Raw genomic sequence first — 23,227 nt, forward strand, 5'->3', positions numbered from 1 at the left:
AATCAAGGCTTTTGCACTGTGCCCAAGCTGTGCTTGTGAAAAAAGGAGGAAATATATTTCCTTGCCTAAATATGGATCTTCCTCCATGAGCACTAGGGCTTAAGAAGGTGATCTCTACTTGATAATAAAGAGTTCACTTCTTATTCACAAATAAATAAATAAATAAATAAATAAATAAATAAATATATCACAGTATACCTGGGGCAAATCTATGTTAGTTTTTTAATTTTATAGCTTATTTCTTTTCTATACAAAGGGGTTAACAGGATTTAGTTACGTGTGGTTTGTGTTGTTATAAAAAATATAATACCACCAACATCAGAAGAACGAAAGCATAAGAATAGCTCACCACCGAAACTATATGGACCTCTAAACAGAATCAACTGAAATCAGCACTTTGGAATTTAATGTGAAGAACACATTATGGAGCCTGCAATTAAAGGCTTTTTTCCCCCTAGATGGTCACATAAATAAATGAACCATTCAAAGTGAATCAGTTCACTGAGGAGCAGGAAAGTGCACAGCATCAGCTTTCTGATCACCTCCTGACACAAGTACTATAACTTCCACCCCCTGACCTCCTCCATACCAAATCCCACCTCTCTAGGCCATTTGGGTCACTTTTAGATGAGAACCCAGGATGAAACTCCTTGTGGAGATATTTAAAATGCTAAACACTAAATGTACCTATTGAGTCACTGCTGATGCTGTATTTTTAAACTTTTTTCTTCTCATCTGGAAGATGAAACTGAGTTTCAGTTTGTGTGCAAAGCAATAGTATAAAACAATGGTACCTCTCACCATGACATGGACAAGTTGGTGGAGAAGATGATATCTCATAGCTTTGTCAGGAAGAGGAGCTCCATTTGAACTGAGAGAGTCCTAAACAAACAGCACAGAGATGATGCAGTATTTTTGTTAGTGTTCTCCTACAAAGAAAAAAATCTCAGCCGTTTTAATTGTGGAGGAAAGAATCCAGACTGCATACTCTTTGGATTCTCCATATAAAAACATATGATTTCTGGTTTTGCTTTTGAAAGAAAATAAAAAAATATTCCTTGAAATATATCAAGAACAAATGCCACATTCTATCTATGTCTATATATATATTTCAAAGACATTGTAAGCATTACTGGCAGATCTTCATGTGATTCTCTTACAAAGATTTGTTTCCATTTCATTACTGATTACATTCTGTTGTCCATTTTAAAATCTTGCACGTACTCCTAACGTGTCTGACCCACTTCCGGCACACATAGCCATGAGCAGAAAAAAAACACCAGCAGTTTTACAATTTGCAATATAGCTGAAAATCAAACCTTTAGACAAATCCCAAAGAAGTAACCACTACATCTCCTCATTGATTTTATTCCATTTTCCTACTTGTGCCTAAACTAACCTTGTATCACTGCCCTACCATTTCAGCCTTTTCCCTGGCTCTTTAGTTCTCCTGTGGTTGCTGGTGAAGAGATGGGCTCAGGATACTGTATCAGCACATCTACCTGCTGTTCAGTCTTTCATTTAATGACTACAGTAAGGATGCAAGTCTCAGGTCTGCTTAGTGAGCAAGGTGTCATGAATTTTTCTAATCCAAAACTTGATGCCTTACAGACTACCCTTTTCAACTCCTGTTCAGGAATACAGAAATTATTGTGCTTATTGAAGAGCTGTAGACTATTTCCTTTTGCTTGTACAGTCAACTTGATATGTGAGGGGGGAAAAAAGAGATAAGCTGCTCTGCCCCTTGTATTTGCTTAGATGTGAGGATCTTCCGAAATTTCAGAGCTACCTAAGTGAACTCCAAGATTCAGGCAACTGAAAAGGCAGAGGAGGGAGAGATTTTCTTCAGAGCTACAATGGTTAAGATACAGACATGATTTAAACCATAGGCAATGGAAGGAAAAAAAGAAATATATATATGTATATGCGTATATATATATATATATACGTAAATACAATGGGCAACAATAAGTAAGCTCCTGCAAGGTACTAAGTGCTATTGGCTCTCCTAGTTTTCAGAGCAGGTGATGAAATCATATATTTATCAGATGATATTGTTGGAGCTGTGAGGTCATGTCTCATAGTCACACTTTTATAACGCTGACCCCTTCAGATGACTGAACACTTGTCGGGGATGTCTCCCTACACTCGTTGTTATCCCCATTTCTGCTTCGTAGAAACAGATGCACTGAAACACAGGAAGTAAAATAGCCACCTTAACAACAGACTCCTGTTTGGGTTTCTAGTTTGGGTTCATGGGTAGGCAATGAAGGTAGAGTTCATATGGCTGAGGACGTCTAAAATGGAGAGACGGGGTAATGAAATCCAGCCCAAGAGTTTTCACTTTAGAGATTTTAATGAATTACAGTGGGAACGGGATGTACAGTGCCTGAGAGGGCAGATACTTCATGCTGCAATCAGATGCCAGGAGCTGAAGTACTCACAGAGGGATATGGTTTTGGAAACATGATATGATTTACTCTCACTTAACATGAATCTCTATTGTCTTTCACGTTGTTACTGCTTAGATCTTTGTGCACTGAGACCAAAACACAAACTGCACAGTCCCCTTTGGTTTGGGAATGTCTTGAATCCATAAGTAGTAAAGCTGTAGAGAAAATTCTGTGAATCAATAGCAACAGTCATCTCTCAAAATCACATAGCTCTTTTATTTTATATAGTGGTTATTACGAAGTAGACTGGATGTCATGTCTGGCTTTTTTTTTTTTTTTTTTTTTTTTTTTTGTAAAGAATAGCCAGATGAGCTAAAGAATAGAAATAAAAGCAGTCTATGTCACTTATGCCAGCACTTGCTTCCAGGTAACTGGCAGCTCTGAAAGAGGTGATAACTAATGCTGATTACCAAAGATATAGCAGATAAGGAACAAGATGAAGTAACAATTCACATCTCTGGTCTAACAAGTCACAGAGGAAAACAGCATATCCAGTTTGATGTAAGGGGAAAACAGCTGTGTTAGGGAAGCAGGTTTCAATCTGATTGATGTGAGCAGGAAATCTCTGACTGGCAGATATAAAAGGTTCTTGAGTTTTCTTTAAAGTGTGTGTATGATGATTTCATAAGTTCCAGTGAAAAAATACAAAACCTACACATATTCAACACTGAAAAAGTTATGCAGGAGCTCATCTAACAGAAAAGAGAAAATTATGCCTGAAATAAAGCCTGACAGCCATTCAAGACTCTAAATTAGCTGTATATGTTATGATGTGAAAACAGAACACAGCCTGAACTCTCAATACATACATCTGGTGCTTTAGAAGGAGTCTATTTTACACAACCTTAAATATCTGAGTCACGTAATGCAAGCAGAAAAATATGAATGATACCTGTAAACTGTTTGAGAAATAGTTATGCTATTAAATTCACATAAACCCAGAAGAAAGACTGCACGAACTAAGAAAGCATAAAAATAGAAATAGTTATAAATACCAAAGGAAAAAGATAGTTAAATGAATGGGATGCCAATAGCAACAAACTTTAAAAGCAAGAAAATACAGAAAACTGAATTATAAAGCTAGTGGACATGAAGAGGAAATGTACAGTAGGAGATTTAAGGAATAATTTTTTTTTAAAAAGTTATTTTTAGGCTTTGAAAGGGGGTCTGACTGAATTATGTTTTTAAGGAAAAAAATGGATAAAGTAGAATGAAAATATATGACAAAAACTTGGAAGCATTCAAGAAATGATGTAGTTGTTAGAGTTAAGGTTGTATGGTTAGGTTGTGGTTGGACCTGATGATCTTTAAGGTCTTTTCCAGCCTGAGCAATTCGATGATCCTATGATTCTAAATCCGTCTCTTATGCATGGAGAAGAAATGTGTTACCTCCAGATGATATGAAATTGCTGATGAGATATTTCCCACAACTCTCCAACAGCATGTAGGCAGCCATTGCTAAGGTTAGATACTGAAGACTATTACATCATATACACATTCTATTAGAGCTATCCAATGACCTGTTAGATTACTGGGATCACCTTTCAGTATATTTTTTAACAGTCCAGATGTTGCAGAGTAGAACAGAAAGGCCAGTATTAAAAAAAATAAATAAATGTGATGATCCCATTTGCTCTCAGTTCTGATGTCAGACGAGAGTTTTGAAATAGGATCATGGGTTTAATAGAGAATATAGCGTTATTAGTGACATTTAACATAATTTTTACAGAAAATACATCTTGCAATACTAACTTTCTAGCATTTTAATGAATTTATTGGTTTGGTTGATAATAATATTGATGTAGTACTCTGTTTTTTTGTAAAGTATTTGGTATGGCACTTCAAAGCACTTTAGTTAATATAATAGAACAATATAAAACCAATGTGGCACAAGTCAAATACATTAAAACTGTTTAAATGATATGCCTCAAAATGTAATTATAAATACCAATTGCCACTGTCTGTGTTTGTTGCTGATAGAGTTCTGCAGGGATTGGTTCTTGGCTGTATATCATTTAACATTATCAGTGACATGGAAGAAAACATAAAATAATTATGATAAAGTTTGCAGATGACATAACGTGACATTTGGGGCCATGTTAAATAATGAGCTGGAGAGATCTCTGCAACAGAAGGGTCTGATTACGAGGACAATAGCACAGTTTCAGTTCGTGCAGTGTTTGGGTGAAAAATACTTGAAAAGGAGAGGATGTCTCCTTTATAAAATAGGCACTTAAAAAAATGGTCAGCAGAGCATGAGCTCCAGTGTGACCTGACATCTGCTGTGGTCTGCTGAGTGTATGAACAGGAGGCTGTGCAGTAACAGAGAGGTTTGGTTTTGTCAGTGTCGTCAGAATTTCATGCCCTGTTTTTGTGCCCATGGCTCAGACAGGTTGATATCAAGCTGTACGTGGACCACAAAAGAGCGTCAGAAATATGTTAGAAAATACAGCTTAATTAAAAAAAAACAAAACAAGCAAAAAAAAAAAAAAAAAAAAAACCGAAACATCTATGGAGGTCTATTTACTTACCTTGCCAGACTGTGGGATAAGAAGTTTGTGCAGGATGGAAAACTGATGGTAGATGGGTCCCCCATCCTCTAGTTAGAAATACAGGAGGAATCAAATGATGGGACTGTAGCTAGAGCCTTAACATTTACAGAGTTGAACTGTGAATGGATAGCTTTTCAGTAATCATCAGTTAGGTCAGTCTGTCCCGAATAAAAGTGTTTTTCCTACCTTCTTGATGTAGAATGCTGTTAATGCTACTGATTAGCACAACAGAGCCATTGCAAAACTATGTCCAGCAATAAAGGGTAGAAGAGACACTTCTTCCTCAGGAGAGGAAGGCTTAACAAGTCCCACTAATATGCCCATTATTTCTATTTCCTAGGCAAGCTACTGTAGATCTTACTCTGCCTGGGAGCTGGATAAAAACAGCTAGTTAATGCACTAAAGGTCAAAATTTCAGAAGCGCTCTACAAATGCATTACAACCAACTATTAATAATGCTCTCTTTTTTTAAGGGGTCTGGTCATGTCCAAGGGAATGCCAGCTACATTTTTCTTAATGTATGAGCACAAGTTACACATAACAACCTAACAACACAATGCTGCCTCTTTAATGCTAATCTATTCCTTGCAATCTACTAGATACATGTAGAATCATTGGTGTGTATCAAGAGAGCAAAATCAGATTCTGAAAATATCTGAAAGGATGCACTAGAGTGTACATAATAATGTATTTTAATCTGCCAGGCCTTAAAATTAATCATGAATTCCCACAGAGATTTTAATAATTTTGAGATGATGGTTTTTTTCTTTTGTTTTTTGTTTTTTTTTTTCCATATAGTGATATTCCTGGACAGAGTTCTTGAAATGCTACAAAGAAGTGGGTGGTGGGTGGGGGAGGGAAAAATGGGGGCCATTTTTCAATTACCAGGTTAGCTAAGATACAGATATGAGAGCTACTGTTTAATTGGTTGTTTTATTCTTTTTCTTCCACCTAATAGATAATCAGTAAAGTACCTCAAACACAAACTTTTATCACATCATAAAGTTAGCATACAGCATAAAGTTTATCTCTTTGGGTGCATACTTAAGGGAACAACTCTCATCAGCAAAAGCATGCACTAAAATGCTTTCAACTTCCTGGCAAAGTTTGCAAGCCCATGCCTGGGTGATGAAGTTACAGAGGATCCACGCTCCAGGACTTCTCCCCTGAGGGGCAAGATCACACCTTTATGTTCTGATATCATGTTTTTTCCTAAATATTTTTGTCTATTTATTGAAAATGCTACATCATGGTTCTTCATGGCTTCAAGTCACTCAGGGCCATAGCTTTGTCTGAATGCCTGCAGATCCTGCTACTGTCCTGCTTGCAGATCGACTTTTCCTGGTCACAACAGAAGTATCATAGTTCCCTCCAAACCAAACTATTTTATGTTTTGCTGGGTACTTTGACAGGTGATCATGCATAAAGTACAATATACAGAGTATTGTTTGCAGAAGACCTATGATTTCCAGGGCCAAAAGGAAGGTATCATTCCTATACACTACTGAACCTGCCTCAAAGTATTTTCAATACATGTGTAATTCAACCAAGAGGTAAACAGTTACTCTATACCCCTGTTACTGTTCCTTGGGAGGCTTTATGTCAGAAAAGGTAAGCAAGATGACCAAAATATACTCAGCCTTCCAAAAACAAAAAACAAAAACAAAAACCCAACACAAACAAACCCAAGAACCAACCTTGTAATTTTTTAATTGAAGTGTATTACTTACATTCCAACATTCACATGAATTTTGCACAGTTGTTTGCACTGATATGCATTAAAATTGATAATTACCACAGTGGTCATGGTATGATTCAGTGCTCTTGCACCATTTTAAATATATTGTCTTGCTTTCATCTCTCTTCCCTGCAGACACCTGCTTTGATGCTGCTTGCTTGCTTTGTTCTTTCCGATTTATTGATACAAACAAATATTTCAGGGGTCAAATATTTGGCACATTTCTGGGTCCTGTATTAGCAGCTTCTGAGCTATATATTTTGTTTCCCAGTTTAAACGATTAGGAGAAGCAAGAGGCAAAAAGAATAGTGATGTTTATGAGAAAAGGGTGGAAGGGGTTGAGAAAAGCTGGGAATAGCTGAAGTGTGTCTGACACAGCAGTTTCTCTTCTGTATCACTATTTTATTTTTATGAGGCTGCAGCAAATTGATAGCTTCTGATACCGTAGTCAATAAAACGTTGTGTAAATTCCAACGATGGTCTGGAAAAAGATTGAATTAGAAGGGAGGTATTGGGTCACATCTATATTTCAAGTCATTTCTGTGCTGTGTTATCCCAGCACCTGGGGGAAGCAGTTTCTTCACAACTAACCACCCAATTAGTACCTGCTGAGCATCTGATGCTTGATTTTCTTCAAACTGCCCCCCTCTTCCTATGCAAACCAATTTCCTTACAGTTTCCATTTCATCCCATAGGAGAACTCTCCTTAGAAAGTTTGCTGAAGTCACAAGAAGGTGTTGTAGAAAGAAAATTATTCTGACCTTGGACAAGAGTTTTTATAAATACAATGTGTCTGTTTAGCCACAATTACTAACAGAGCTGTATCACCGCTTCTAGGAGGAAAAGGTTTTCTGCACAGCCCTCCAGATCACAGGATAAATCAGAAAGGATCTCAATATGTTTCTAGTCCAGTCTTCTTCCCCAAACAGGTTAAGTTGAGATTTTTCTGGTCTACAAACCTTCAAGAATGGTAACTCCACAGTTTCTATGGGCAGCTGCACCATTCTCTCACTCTATGCCCAAAGAAATTTTTGTCCTTATATCCAGAATGAAGATGCTCGGTTTTGACTTATGCCCGTTGTCAGTAGCCTTCTCAACATGTGCTGTTATAAATAACCCATCTCTGATTTCTTGGTAACTTCCCCATAGGTACTGGAGGGCCACTGGTGTCCCCTGAATCTGTCTCATGCCCAGGCCAAGCAAACTGTGGTCCCAAAGCATCTTTTCAGAGGACAACTACTCCAACCCCGACCATTCTGTTGGCTTTGGCTGAACTTGCTCCAGTTTGATGATCTCTCTCTCATTTTCATGGTGACTGTTGCAGGGAATAGGCAGACTAGAGTTAATGCTTTCATCAGTATATGAAACAGCTGATGTATTTAAAGGATGATGAGCACTTGTGTAACACACTAACTCACTGCACATTTGGACAGCAGTTGTTTTACTGGAAGAGTACTGGAATATTGGTGAGAAGATTCAACCTCAAGTGCCATACCACCACCATCTGCCACTGACACCATGAATCAACATAATAAAATAGAAGGCATTAATTTCAGAGCATTCTTCATATATGCATTCCATGTATGTGTATAATGGTGCAGTGTACAACTAAAGGAAGTCACGCCCTAGTTATTCATGTAACTCCAACATTACCCTCTGCTCCTCATCTGAATAATTCTGGTACATGTTCAGTGTGGATTGGCTAGAAATCCAGCTGTGATTCACAAACCACAAATAACTGTCTCAAAAAGGTGAAAAGTGAGGAATAAGGTAGGTTTTAGAGGCACTATGTACCACATGAAATCTGAAATATGTTTTTCAAATTTATAGCCTGGGGTGAGATGATTTGAAGGTCAATGGACTACAATGAGAACTACATACAGAGATCCCCCTGCAAGTGAGGGTGCACAAAATACATAAATACATTTTGCATTTTATACAGCACCTTTTATGGAGAAGGCCTTTGGAGCATTTACAAACAGATAGAAACAGAAACAAATATGACTCTACTGGCCATTGAAATGCAGCCTACAGCTCAAGGTAAGTATTCAGCAGTGAACAGCAGAAGACAAGTTTATAGCAGAACATAAAGAAAAGTGTTGCACCTACCAGAAACTTCAAGGGGAATTTAGCTAAGCAAAATAAAATTCCCCAACTCAGCATCTGGAAAGGACATCCTACTTATGTACTTTTCCTCCTGTAAAAATGTCTAATTTCTGGCTCTTCACACTCAACCCTTTAGACCACGCAGACTCACTGTGAGCAGTAGAGATCAGAGTAGATTACAGGCACGGAACCAATGGGATTCAGTAGAAATTTCTCTGAATAACAGATGAGATTTACTAGAAAATTACTTAAATTCTGAAGAACTGAAGAGCTAACCTATTGAACTGAACAGCATTCATTCTGCATGTTTCTGATATAATACAGAGAGATGTAAATGCTTTGTAGAAAAGGGCATCACTGCATCAGATTTTCCATGAGTAGCATTAGGAAATCCATATGTAATTACCTCACCCTGGCTATGATGCTACTTTTTTTTGTAACATCAAGTGAAGTAGGTGCATTAATATCTTCACAGTCATGTCCTAACCCAGAAGTCATTAATAGTGCTCCTAACACCTCCTCCATGTGCACTTCTGGGAGCACTAATAACTTAGGATGCACTACAGGGGTCCTGTAGGCAGGCTGGCAGTATGAGGGATAGAATCAGAATTGTTAAGGATGGAAAAAGCCACTAAGATCACCTACTCCAACCATCAACTCACCACTATCATATCCACAAACCATGCGACATCCACTATTTTCTTGAACTCCTCCAGGATGGTGACTTCACCAACTTCCTGGGCAGCCTTGCCAGTGCCTCACCACTCTTTGTAATAACATGGTATTTACTGAATTGCTAAGATTTTGTCCTCTTTAACCAAAATATCCAAATGGAATGGGCAACCCTGAGCAACTCACTAGAAAACTTATACATTCATTAGTGAGCTCAGATTTCTAATCCTGTAGGCTGCTTGGTTCTGTACCTCATAGGGACACTGTGCTGCTATAGCCAAGAAAAAAGAAAAAAGTGTAAGAGTCAGAAAGAGTGTCTACAAGAGAAGAAAAGTTGACAGAAATCTCCAAGAGAGCCTTCTCCAAAGTTACCTATGAATAGAGATCACATCAGGCAGTATTTTGTACTGCTGCTTTGTAATTTAATATACTGCCTATTGCTTAAGTCAATGTACAGGTCTAACTTCTCTGTTACTAGTCCTTTTGCATTCACACCTTCACACTTACATAGTTTTTCCAAGTTGTTTTTTCTAACAGGATGCCAGTTTCCTATCTCCATTGAATTCCTCTCCTCTTGTAGGCCCCTTTGCCCCCCTTTCCTCAAAGAGGCAATGCTAGTGAGGCACAGCCTTTGGAAAACTGAGAGCATATTGCTGAGGGGGTCATTACTGCTTTTTCTCTTTTACAGTCAGACTCAAATTCTGCCTGTGGAGACAGTAAGCTGCAAAGTGCCAGACAGACACGTAACAAAGTCCTGGCCATGGGAAGCCAGCAATGATTTCAAAGGCCGGCTTTAGTACCATTCCCCTGCCCTAGCCAAAGGGAATATTAAGAAGACACGTGGCTGATGGAGCTTGGGGCTGCAAGTCTCCTGTGGGTCTTAGTGCAGACATTCTGGTGGGGAAGCAGAGCAGTTGATGAGCTGTGAGACCTCCAGCACCAGCCAAGGCTACCCTGACAAGACGTGCCCTGTGCTGCCCATGGCTGCACATGTGCCCATGAGCTGCAACTCCCACAGGGATTCTAGCAGTGTGCCTCTCTGCTCATGGGGAATGGATCACAGAAATGTCAGCAGACCCCATTTCCACCAGCACCTTAGCATTCTGAGAGAGTGACATGGGTTCTTCCCAGCTCAAAGAGGGTTGTTTTCCTCTTTTAGCCTCCTGAAGAGGAAGAACCCATGCTAAGCCTAGAGACAAACCTGAGAAGTTGCAGTGCTCAGGTAAAGATGAGACTTAATGAGAGTGAAGACATACATGGCAGAATAAGAGTATTACACACACACACAAAAAAAAAAAAACCAACACATGATAGTGGTATTTTACACAGGCAGATCAACTTGGCAGCACAGTATTTGCCCCTCTGCCTTCCAGCAGCCAATCTCTGCCTGAAAAAGGAAAGCCCCAGGCTCCCGAGGGGCGGTAGCAGGGGAGAGATGCAAGTAAGCAGTAATTTGATCTTTGTTCTCCTCACCTTTATCCTGTAGTAAGTTAATAAGGGGAGCAGAAGATCAGCAGGTGATAGGATGGTTTCCAGGCTAATTGTCAGGAAAACAAAGAGCTCAGCCCAAGCTCTGTTACACCAATTTCAGTGTGTCTGCTGCCACCACCAATGCTACCAGAAAAGGGGGGCAGCAGCCAGTTCTGATAATTTTTTTTAGCTTCAAATGTATATTCTTCACCCCATTCACTGCACAGGAATGCAGCATTTTTGCCTGATGGGAATGCCTTGGATCTGCAAGGAGAGGAGCAGGGTGCTTTAGTGGCATAAAATAATGCCTGGGACATGGCAGCGAGAGCACACCCTAGGCTGTTAATGTACTCTCTGAAGCTCATTGCAAGCACAGACATAAACATCTCAGTTCCCCAATGGAGACACATCCTGGAGCTCAGGAAAGTGGATGTTCTCTCTTGCATGGTGGCAGGTAGCCGAGATTGGGGTGCATAGGGCAGTACTTGCCCTTCACAGAATCATAGAATTGCTCAGGTTGGAGAAGACCTTAAAGATCATAGAGTCCACCCCAACATAACCATACTACCCTAACTCTAACAACCCTCTGCTAAATCATGTCCCTGAGCACCACATCCAAATGCTTTTGCAGCTGTCTCTCCTTAATGTGGAGAAAGCAACACGGACCAGGTGAGCTGCCCTCCCAAACATTTCACTGGGGTTGGGGGGATAGGAGAGGCTGGGCTTCTTACTACCTACATAGTGTTGTCCTTCTTTATGGATATGGATTCAGTGTGTTTTTGAAAGAGGAGAAGCAAAAAAATAGCAGACACATGAATGTTCACAGCTTCCCTTCCACATATTCACAGATACCTCTAATGTGTTGAGCCTGTCAGTTGGATCCCAAGCCCTGAATAACACTGCCTTTAGACTCACTGTTTTTTGACTTTTTTAGTAATTTTCCCACACAAACTTGGGTACGCACTTCCTGAGAGTCACTGAGCCTATCTAGTGATAGCCACAGTTGCTCTAAGGCACATCCCTTCTGTTCTCTAGGGTTTCTTTACTTCTCAGTAGAGTCTAACTCTGACATTCTCGTGCTGGCAACAAGGGATCTGCATCTCATCTAAGCTTGTAAGCATTTCAATATCTGCTAAAAATTAGGTGGACAAATTTTACCAGCATTAAGAATTCAGGATTCTCTGGAAATTCAGAATCTACTATTAGGTTTTAACAAAGCACTATGAATGGACTGTTCAGACTGTATATTTAACATTGAATTGTATTCTTTATTCAAATCAACTTAAAACGTTTGTGGTTTTTCCTTTAATAATGTCTCTCAAAAACTTTCCTAAATAGCCTACTTTTTAATAAATACCCATGGATATGAGCAACGCTATTCATATTTCAAAAATACAACCTGAAGTCAACCACTTCTAATAATTGATTTGAGGTCATCTCTTAAGTTGTGTCTTAGAGAAGTCAATCCTTTAACAGCACGTTTATATTCCAAAATCATGAACTCCACCTTGCAATTACTATGGAGGGATGCTGAAAATCACTGGTTGATGGTCTTAATGAATGTTATCGCAAGGGTGCAAATACTTGGCAAGTTATAGTTACAAATACTACCCTGGAAATGGCAATCCAGCCTGTTGAAGCAATCCTTGGCTGTGACAGTGCCATAATCCTTTATCTGTGTAAAGTTGATTTTTGAGATTATTGGATGTCATTAATGACTTCCCAGTATTCCTAGTTTGATGAACTACCTATGATCAGGTATAGCAAAAGTCCAGGGCTGAGATGAGAGGATTTTTATACAGCACCACAATTACTGCCATTATCTTGATTCTCCAAACCTGTAAGCATGTGCTCAGCTATAAATCCACTAATGTCATTGCCTCTAATAAGACCATTTGCATGCCTAAAAATCAATCATGTATACACATGCAAAATAGAATCACAGTAACAGGAAACAAACGCAATGATTAATTACCCAATTGAAAGCTGATCACAAAAAAACTGTGTTTGACAACTCTATAAATCCATTGGAATCTGCGTTAACAACAAATGATCAAAACTTAACTTTAAAGAATATAGTCTAATTGGTTGAATAGCAAGTGATAAATTCAATAGGCATTAATGAAAACTACATTCAGATACTGGGAAAGCCTTCTGAAAACAGGAGCAGTGAGCATTGTCACAATTTGTTCAAGAAAGTTCTGGAGTTGCCATCAATGAAGACATTTAAGAGGAGGTCGGGAATATTTTCCTTTTATTTTATTTTTTTTTTTTTCTCCTTCTAGTTTCACTCCTCTGACTTCTGGCAGAGGAACAGACAAGGTGATCCCTGCAGCTCTTTCACCTGGCATGCTGGTGAATTATTAGTGTGGTGGCCTTACTTCCAGTGCACAGTTTCACATTAATTAACCTTGGATCCATTTAGGAGCAGACCCCCAAACTGCACAGATTAGATTGAAGCAAGCAAAGCACACAACTGCATTCCCATAAACTTGGTTTGAAAGCACAAGACAATGTCCTTCACTTAATATCTAGTTCAATTCTCCTGGCTGTTTTTGGTTTCTAGCTCTGAATAGATCTTTATGCCCTATTCTTCACTTTATCTGATATCTCTTTAATGACATTTAGCTGTCAGTTCAAGAATAAGATGCCTAAACCAGTAATCATAGAGGCTGGATAAGACCTCAAACCCTGTCTAATCCAGCAGTCAGCCCACCATCACCCTTAACTCATGTCCAACATGATGTGCAAGCAGACCAAATTAGAGACATTTGCCTTGAGTTACACCAGGGGAAGTTTAGGATGGATTTCAGGAAACACTTCTTTACAGAAAGGGTTGTTAAGCACTGGAATAGGCTCCCCAGGGAAGTGGTTGAGTCACCATCCATGGATGTGTTTAAAAACCATTTGGATGTGGTTCTCAGGGACATAATTTAGCAGAGGGTTGTTAGTATAGTATGGTTAGGTTGCAGTTGGACTTTGACTACCTTAAAGGTCTTTTCCAACCTGAGCAATTCTATGATTCTATGTCCAGGGTGGTAGGAAGAAAATTCAATTATATGGGATATTCCCAGTTTGAATTTACACAAACTGGAATTGGAGCTTGAGTTGAGTGACTGTAAGTCACAAGGTGTATCTTAATTTTCCTCTTCAAATCTTTCCCTGCTTCCTTTGTTTTAATCTACACCATCATCATTCTGTTTGTCACTAAGGCCTTTGTTCAGCTGTGACTTTGCTCTTTGTGGATCTTCCAGAATCATACCTAAACCTCTATCTACACAATTCATCAGAATTTCTGTCTTCCTAACCAACCTGCAGCATCCCTCATGCTTTTAGCACTGATGATGAGAAGGGTGAGGGAAGAGTCAACAACTCCCAGCTGCTACACCAAAGCAAACACATCCTTACTTTCTCTGTTGCTGTTCTTTAAGCTTAGGAAAAGGCTTTTAACAACAACAGGAAGATCACTTCTTTGCTTTCTTTAACTTTTTACTCTGGATGGCACCAACTGCTGATCTCTGCCTTGCTTCCCACCTCCATCTCCTTCCCAGTGACCCTCCAGCCAGATGTTTCCCCTCTGTTCTTCAGCGTTAACGCTATAATGCGATGGAAAGCACAACAATAATTGCTGGTTAGCAAAGTCCTAGGCTGCAGCAAATGAGGACAAGACCAAATGCAGCAGCAACAATTGCAGAAACAAAGTAAATTTGCTTACCTTTAGAAGATCTCAAGTAGGCAGGAATCTCCAGCAAGATACTCTTGCCTCCATTACCAACAAATAAATAAGGTCTGGGAAGGGCTAAATCCTGTCTCTACCCCTTCCAGTTGCTCAGGCACATTGAATGCACCTGAGCTCCCATGAGTGGGTCCTGCCTACCCAATGGGTGTTCAATTACTATGTCAAGCTGTGACTTAGCATTTCTGCTACATTCAGTCTGTAGGCCGTGTGGGCTGGGATTCACTTATGCTTGTACAGCATTTGATACAGTGGGCTCAGGACATGCCGTGGTAGCCTGTGAGGCCTTCAGACCTGCAAAGAATTGATGAAGAAAGTAGCAATGCGTACAGCTGTGATGTAATGTCTGAAACTACCATCTGGGACTTTCTAAGGTTTAAAACGTGTAAGTTCTTCATCAGGGCATGTTTTACAAAGAGCAAAATGTTCAGAGGCATAAATTATGAATTACTAGAAACTTAGAGTGTTGAACAGCTACTGCTAGTACCTGCTTTCACAACATTTTTATTCTCTTACCAGAGAAATCCTAGCATCGTGCCAGAATGGGCAGCATCATCAGGCAGTTTTGTATGGCATTTCTGGCCAGGCTTTGCATGTTGTTCTCTCTGTAGCAGTACCAGAGTTTGCTGATATGAAATGTGGATATCCCAGTCTGCACGGAGATATCACAGTCAGAGTACTCCAGAAGCTAAAACTGTACAAATAAATGGGAATATGAGTTTTGAAGTTTTTACTGAAGTTTATGGAAGTTCTTCATTAATAATTTTGTAGGGAATGGAGTGCAAGGCATTTCTCTTGGTGGCATACATCTCCCTCTAGTCGGAGATGTGCCAGATTGCTGCTTATCTGCGATCTTCCCAGCAATCTATGAAATTTGAAGCCTGTAGTTATGCATATTTAGATCTTGGAATCAAAAATTTCAGTTTAATGCCACTTTCTCATCAACTGTAGAGGATGGTGTACATCTCCAGATGGCCTATACAAATGCTCTGCCGTACTTCACTCACTTTTTGAATGTCAAGCATCTCTGGGATTCAGCACATCACCAATTAGCATCTTATATCCATTTGACAGAAATGATTCTTCATTATTTCATACATTTCTTCTTTAATAATATTTGCACATTGAATTACTCTTCTGATAGGAGAACGGGAGATAGCTTTAAGACCTGGGACTGCTTTTGGAACAGTTTTCTTCTGTGCCATCCTGCGTTGCTCACTGTTTTAAGCTAGAAGCTGCCCCCAAATTGATTCTGTCAGTGAAGGACTTTTGTCTTACACAGCACTGAGCAAATACTCAACTCTTGCATTTGTAGCCTATTTATTACAGTGTTAGAGGAGAATGTTTCCCAGTAGCACTAACATTCAGCTCCTCTCACCTAGGAAGATAAAGGAAGCACAGATCTAAATCCTCCATGGTCTTTACTCCTCTGAAATGCACTTTTACCTACAGCTGCAGCTGCAATTTCCACCTGGGCTGCTCTGAAATATGCCTTCCTATGTGTTTGAAGGGCTGATGTGGCATGCCTTATACCAACCAGTCTGCCTTGCTGACAGTACGTGTGTCCTCTACGCACCCATTAAGATGCACACCTCTTCATGTTGCCTGATAGAAGAGCCATACAGACAAAACTAAGTATATCTGAGTCCTCATAATGTAAGACTAGAGCCTGTAAGTTACACGTTTCCAAACCACAAAGCTGCACAACAGAAACCTGCTTTTGTTTGAAAACCCAAGATGCTCACACTGTCACCTGCCTCCAGGAATGACTGCATTAAGGGAAAGTCCAGAGGAAGATTTGTAATACATCTGGTCACATACTTTCAAAATGTAACTGTAGCCTGTGTTGTAGGTGATATTTCCCCACAACCCTTCTCTCTGCCTCAAGGAGCTGCTCCCACTCCAATCTGCCCCATGTTGAGAAAACTGCAGGGAATGATCTTATTCAAAAGAGAAATACATCCCCCAATATTTTACATTTGAATTCCTCTCTCTCTCTCATCCCCTACCAGCAAAGCTGTGGTAACCCATGGGCATAGGTGGTATCTTACTCCCTCAGCACTTCTTTAGCATGTGGGTGGGTATGTGCAGCTGGTGGCTGGACTGTGAGCAGGGCTGTAAACCAGCAGAGGCCCCACCATGCTCTGCTAAGATGCAAGTGGATCATTCCTCCCAGCTATACCTGAAGCAAACATACCCATTCACTATGCTGAAGACATGGAGCAAAACCTGCAGGTGGGATATGCAAAGCTGGGGGCACTGGTTTGGACTTCAGGGTGACAGGGAAGCTGGTGATGTCATAGAATCATTTGAGTTGAAAGGGAACTTTAAAGGTCACATGGTCCAGCTGTCCTGCGACAAACAGGGACACCTACAGCCACATCAGGTTGCTCAGAGCCCCATCCAGCCTGACTTTGAGTGTCTCCAAGGATGAGACATCCACCACCTCTCTGGGCAGCCTGTGCCTGTGTCTTGCCAGTCTTATTGTAAAAAAACTTTTTCTCTATATCCAGTCTAAATCTCCCCTCTTTTAGTTTGAAACCATGCCATAGTGAGACAAGACAGTGAGCACTTCATCCATTTTCGCTCAAATTTTCACTTTGTTTTCAAACAAACACGTCATGGGCATGCAGAGAACAGAAAATGTTGGTATGTGACCTAGTGTTCTGCTTTCCAGGTAAAAATGTAAAATGTATGCCAGCAGTTTTTTTTAAATGCATATTATGTTTCTGATAGACCAGAATTGCTGGAGCAGATCAGATCTCTCATTTAAATATGCATTTATACATTTTTAAAAAATGTATAATATTGACTAGATCAGATGTAATGGTTCCTGTAGAGTCGTTAAGGTGCACAGTGCAGGCTCTTTATTTGGTATTGTATCAATCTGTAGAGTGGACTGTCATGGCGCTAACACAGATGTATGTTAATAAGAGTAGGGAAGCAGAGAAAATGCTGCATGCTAGTAGCCAGCTTTTAATTCCAGCATTTTTAGTCCTTAAAACTATCTTAAAGCTAAAAATTCTCCCCTCCCTTCTGCCTTGTGAGGAGAGCCTGGTGCATGGCCCTGGTCAGACGGTGGGTGGGTCAGCAGCCCTGCGCATTGGGATGTACAGTGGGAGCTGCAGTACAGGGTGGAGAGAGGAATTTGGCTTGGAAAGATCCCATGGTTCACATCTTCACTGGCAAGGGAAACTGCATTGGGTCCATAAGACAGATGTGTGAAAAGAACAGAAAACCGCTTGATTTGTATGTGCTTTGACATGAGATTAAAAAAAGTCTGAAGTAATTTAAGATAAAATAGGAAAGGAAAAATATATTTGCTGAGCTGAGATGTCATGCTGCATGTCTTGAGAATGGAAACAATTTTTTAAAATCAATATATAAATACTTAAAAAATGGGTTTTCTGTAGAAAAACTAACGGTGGTAGAGAGAAATAAGCAGCATTTCTGTAATAATTCTGTAACTTCAGACCAACGTAACCCTCCAGCTCACTGAAGAACCTCTCAATATAAAGGAAAGCAGAGAAAATATAATGATTTTCAGATACAGTTGACAAGAGACCATTTAGTAAACTTTTATTTTTTTAACTAACAGTATGCAGGGATGTTGTATTCCAGGCTGCTACTAATAATCTCATCAGAATGCAAAAGCAGTGACTGTGTTATAAAACCAATGATCTGTTATATTCTGCGAGAATTTACAAAAGCCTAATGTCATTTACTACACCATGAGAACCATACTTGGATTAAAAAAACAAAAAACCCCAACAAAAAGCGGAATTCAAGAGACTGATTACAGCTGATGAAAAAAAAAAAACCAAACCTGTTTCCTAAAGCTGAGTTTTAAGGATACGATACACGTTAGGGTTAAAGAACACATCTTGAGTCTGGGAAAGAGAATGGCATTTGTGTTTGGGGGTGTATTACCCTACAGTTGATCCACACCATGCTCACGTCACAGGTAGCTGTGTTTGGTCAGGCCCCGCTGTCCTGCCATAGCTATTGCATGGTAACTGTGGGCTCTTTGCCCGAGAAGAGTTTGCTTCCTTTTTTCCCCTCATACTTCTGTCAGAAGAATGAGTGCACCATTCGTGGAAATAGGTTTTCAAATGATTGCAAAGGAAGGACTTTTTTTTTCTATGGAATAAATGAAGCAAAGCCTAAACAGACCCAAGACCTTGCCATACACTGAACGCATCATCATCATAATAATGGTTATTCCCTTTCAACAGCAATAAGAAGTGTTTTGCAAACATAAACTAATTAAGCCCCACAACCTTGAAAATGAGCCTCTAATTTCCTATAAAAGGGGAAACTTAAGCGAAGGCCAGATTGTGACACACTTACTAAGTGCAAGTGCTCCACAAGTAGCTCCATTGATTTCCACAAGACCCTTTTTGGCGTAATGTGTAGTTCAATGAGAGGTATCACAGCCTGGTGTGAAATGACTTGCCCAGAGGCGCACAGCGAGTCAGAGCAGGGCTGGCACCAGGCTCCGGGACCCAATTCCATCACTCCCAGGGATGTAAATTGCACTGAAGTTGATGGGAACTGCACGCACACACCCGGCGGGACCAGAGTGCCCCTGTGGCTCCTACCTGTGAGCCCTGCTCTCAATCCCTCTGTCCAGCCTGGGGAAAACATGAAACTACAAAGATCTCCTTGGAAACAGCCCATGATGAGGCATGCCACTTTGGAAAACCCAGAAAGAGTTCTCATGAATAAAGGCAGAAAATGCAAGGCAGCGAGTCTACCCATGCTGCAATGCCTGGCCACCACAGCCCCAGCTGAGGCAGAGCCATTCGTGGGGTCAGAGAAGATGGGGTGATCCTCCTGCACAGCCCCAGGGCAGCCAGGTGACGTGGTCAACTGGCTGCAATCAGGTGCTGACACTGCAAATAGTGTGAAGTTTGGACATAAAGTATATGAAAAAGAGAGACTGCTACATATTGAAGAGTAGAGCTCTGACATGAATGCCATGACTGTATTTGAATTGTGATCTTAATCATGTTCATTAAAGATAGCGGAGACAGACCCATGGAGCACAAGAAGGACTAAGTGTCATCCTAGGGAATTGGCCCCTGGGTGAATGGGTGTAGGATACTGACAGGTCATGCAAATATCTCCTGAGCCAGGCACTGGAAATGGCAGCAGTCACATGAGTTGGACAAGCAAAGGAAAGCAGTCCTGGCCTTTCCCAGCCCATGTGCTTGACACTGGCATTGCCATTAGGAGAGTACTGTAAATGTTCACAGGTACACAGAGGCTGAGAATTTAGGTCATGCATCTCTACAGAGTACATGTATTATGGTATAAAGACTTACACTTTCAGGCTTTCACATTCTGGACATGCTACAGTGCAGCAAAAAGCTTGTCCTCTGAGATCCTCGTGGCTTTGCTTTATTTCAGAATTAGAACACTAAAGAGCAAAAAAGGAGATAGAAGATTTGCTTGTTGTTCCTGGCTTTCAGTGCAGCTGTTTCTGCAATGCCATGTATATGGGGATGCTTTTATTCATGTTTGGATTCTCTTCATGGCAATAAAGAGAATAGATTTGGACTTCATGCAAGTGAGCTTCACAAAAACAGGAGGAAGTAATTTTTAAATAATATATCTATTAAATTTATATATACAGTGGGAGAAGCTCCATACATTATTCCAGAAGGTCATGTCTTAACCTAGATTTCTGGGTACATTTCCAGTGCTTTTTTTAGACAACAAAATATATGAAATTTTCCCTCACAGGACAGAGTGCACATCTTTGTCTTGGCGACAGTAAGTGGAAAGATCAGGGCACAAGCAGCTCTGGAAGGCTGCATTTCCCCAGCGCCTTCCGAGACATGCTTGTCCTAATGTCCCTTTCTCCCTCCTCCACTACTGCTTTTCTTCATTTTCTGACAAGCCCAATGTTAAACATTTGCTGAAGTTTTCATATCGATAGTATGTTATATTGCCATTACTGAACAGTTTGGGGCTTTGTGGGTAGCTACCATGACAATAGATGCACAGCCTGGAACCAGTTTTAGTTAATTAGAGTCAATCAATCCAAACTTTGCTAACTTACTCATGTGAAACAATAGTATAATGAACCAAAGTCTGCAAGATGATTGGGAAACACAAATTATTGCACCCTGATAAATTAAATGTGACTATTGCAAAACCTTCCTTCTAAATGAATACTCAGAGAGGGAATGTATGGGTGAATAAGCATAATTTAGAATACAGAAAAAAATTAAAGAAGCTGTTATAACTCCACTTCCACATTTTCATTTTTCTTTAAAAGAAATTGCCACATATGTGAGACAAAATAGGCATCATATGTTTAAGATGAAAATTTTTTACACCAAGTGATTTTATAAAATTAAACTCTCATAATTCCCAAGTAAATTTCACAATGTACATGGCATCCAAAGGAGTGGAATCATTCTGTTTAGTGTGCCCTTCACAATGGCTCATGTCTCAAAGCTGTTTGCTAAGTATCTGACCTTGGCTTTCCCTCGCACCCCTTCCAGGTGGGTAGTGCCGTCAGACGGCCTTTCCTCATAAAGATTTCCCCAAAGCTTGGATTTCAACTAAAGGAGAATTTCTCTTTCCCATTTGTTTTCTCTAGACTTTCTAAAAGTGGTAATTTTAGAATATAAGAATCCAGTTGCAGCATGATGGTTAAGCTTTCTCATTAAAATTGCATTTGGGGTATGGAGTCAGTGTCTAATAAACCACTCCAGTGCTTTAATGGCTTTCACAAGGTTTTGGTTTTGTTCAGTATGTTTCTTGCAATTTTTAATTCACAGTGCATCTGTCACGTGCAAAAAGAGACATACAGCAAAAGTCTGAGCCCTTGTGCTAAAGAGAGGATCACAGAGATATGCAGTAGATGAAATACAATACATATATGAACAAACAGAGCCTCAAGGGAGGCTCATGGGATTTAAGGAGCAGGTTCAAGAGAAGGGGTGGGGAAATCTCCTATGACTGCTTCACAGACCAGCATGAGCTTTGTAGAAGTTGGGATCTTTTCTGCACCGTTACAGAAGTGACCACACTTTTGTTGTGCCTACTTATGATTTTTGACCAAACATCCCAAGGCTGTATGTGGTTTTAACCATATGAGGGCATAGTAGGAGATGTTACAGAGATTACTGATACCTCCACTTCTGCCTATTTCAGCATTACTTGGCTTCGGTTTCTCATTCAGAGGCTAATCTGAATTCAGGTTTGAAGTCTCACTCCCTGTGACAGAAGATAAGGAAGCTAAAAATCTGGATACTGTCTGCAAATTGCTGATGCCTGGGCTGTTTGTTTCCCAGCAGTTGGAAAAAAAGGAAAAAAAAAAAGAAAAAATAGAAATAAAGAAAGAAAAAAAAAAAAAGAGGAATTGAATCATTTAAGACTCTGCGAATTATGGATTTGGTTAAAAGAAAAACCTGAAATATCATTTTTACGTATCACAGTTGGATTCCTAAATCCAAGGCTGCCAGCTGTTAATAATAAATTCAATCAAAAACAGCTGACACACATTTCTAAAGTAGTTCAAAAGTCGAGTTCAAGAAAGTTAATGAAAAGGTGAATATTATTAGGGAAAATGTACTCCTGAAATAATTTAGTTTAGATTTTTCAAAAATTATCCAGTAAGAATTTTTCTGTGGTAATTCCATTCCCTTTCTTTCCTTTCTTACATGTTCTGAATTGTTCTTCCCATATTCAATTGCAACACACCTGAAATATAGCTGTTTGTTAAATGCACGAATTAGAGGAAGTACTCATCTGATATGTTCAAAAAAATGCATGGGCCTGGTGCAGGGAACCAATATTTTTCACGTCTGTTCTACCATGATTATTTATTAGTGAGGCATGGGAAGTGCAGAAAGCATATTTCTGCTGTTACAGGTACGGGCAGAGAATTTTAAAATGAAACAAAGGAATGAAGTACATGCAAGCTATAAACGAAATGCGGTGATATCTTACAAAGTAAACGTGGGAAGGTGGATTTCAGAACTTGGGTCTGTTTTTTTGATAAGAACAAAAATACGGTCCTTTAGCTGCAGGAAGCTGAGCTTCGGTTTAATATGCAACGTGAGTCGAGACAACGCTGATTTGTACATGTATTTAGAGAAAAGCTGCTTCTTTAAATATCTCTTGGATGGGAACTCATCTGAATCCCGTTACCTTCACTGATATGCCTCTGACTGAATATGCCTCGACATGACCTTGCAAATTTAATTCTTCAGTAGAATAATGATGAGAAATTAAATCATCCATTTTGCTTTGACTTTTCTGCATTCTTTATCCTAAAACAACCACTTGGCCTTCATCCCCTCTTCCCTTCCTGTCCCAACCCTTATTTCTTTTTGCTTTAAAACCCAGGAATACACAGAGAATTATTGCAGTTTTCCCAGATGGAGAAAACTACAATTTCTGAATACAACTGTGCTTTTTATATATCCACTTTTCCTTACCCATCATTGACTTGACCACATCCTTCTGCAGTTACTTAATA

The 23,227-nt window shown here is 39.8% G+C and overlaps 1 long non-coding RNA gene across 1 annotated transcript; it reads right to left on the reverse strand.

The window, feature by feature from the left end:
* Positions 1–864: 864 nt before the first annotated feature.
* LOC146544711 (uncharacterized) lies at positions 865–16,966 on the reverse strand. Its single transcript, XR_014882213.1, has 3 exons — positions 16,925–16,966; positions 15,244–15,421; positions 865–882 (listed from the first exon to the last, which is right to left on the reverse strand). It is a non-coding gene; the product is annotated as an uncharacterized LOC146544711 (long non-coding RNA).
* Between the last annotated feature and the right edge of the window lie 6,261 nt (positions 16,967–23,227).

Source organism: Meleagris gallopavo, chromosome 3 (genome assembly GCF_905368555.1).
Source record: "Meleagris gallopavo chromosome 3, MGAL_WU_HG_1.1, whole genome shotgun sequence".
In the NCBI taxonomy this organism is placed as follows: Eukaryota; Metazoa; Chordata; class Aves; order Galliformes; family Phasianidae; genus Meleagris; species Meleagris gallopavo.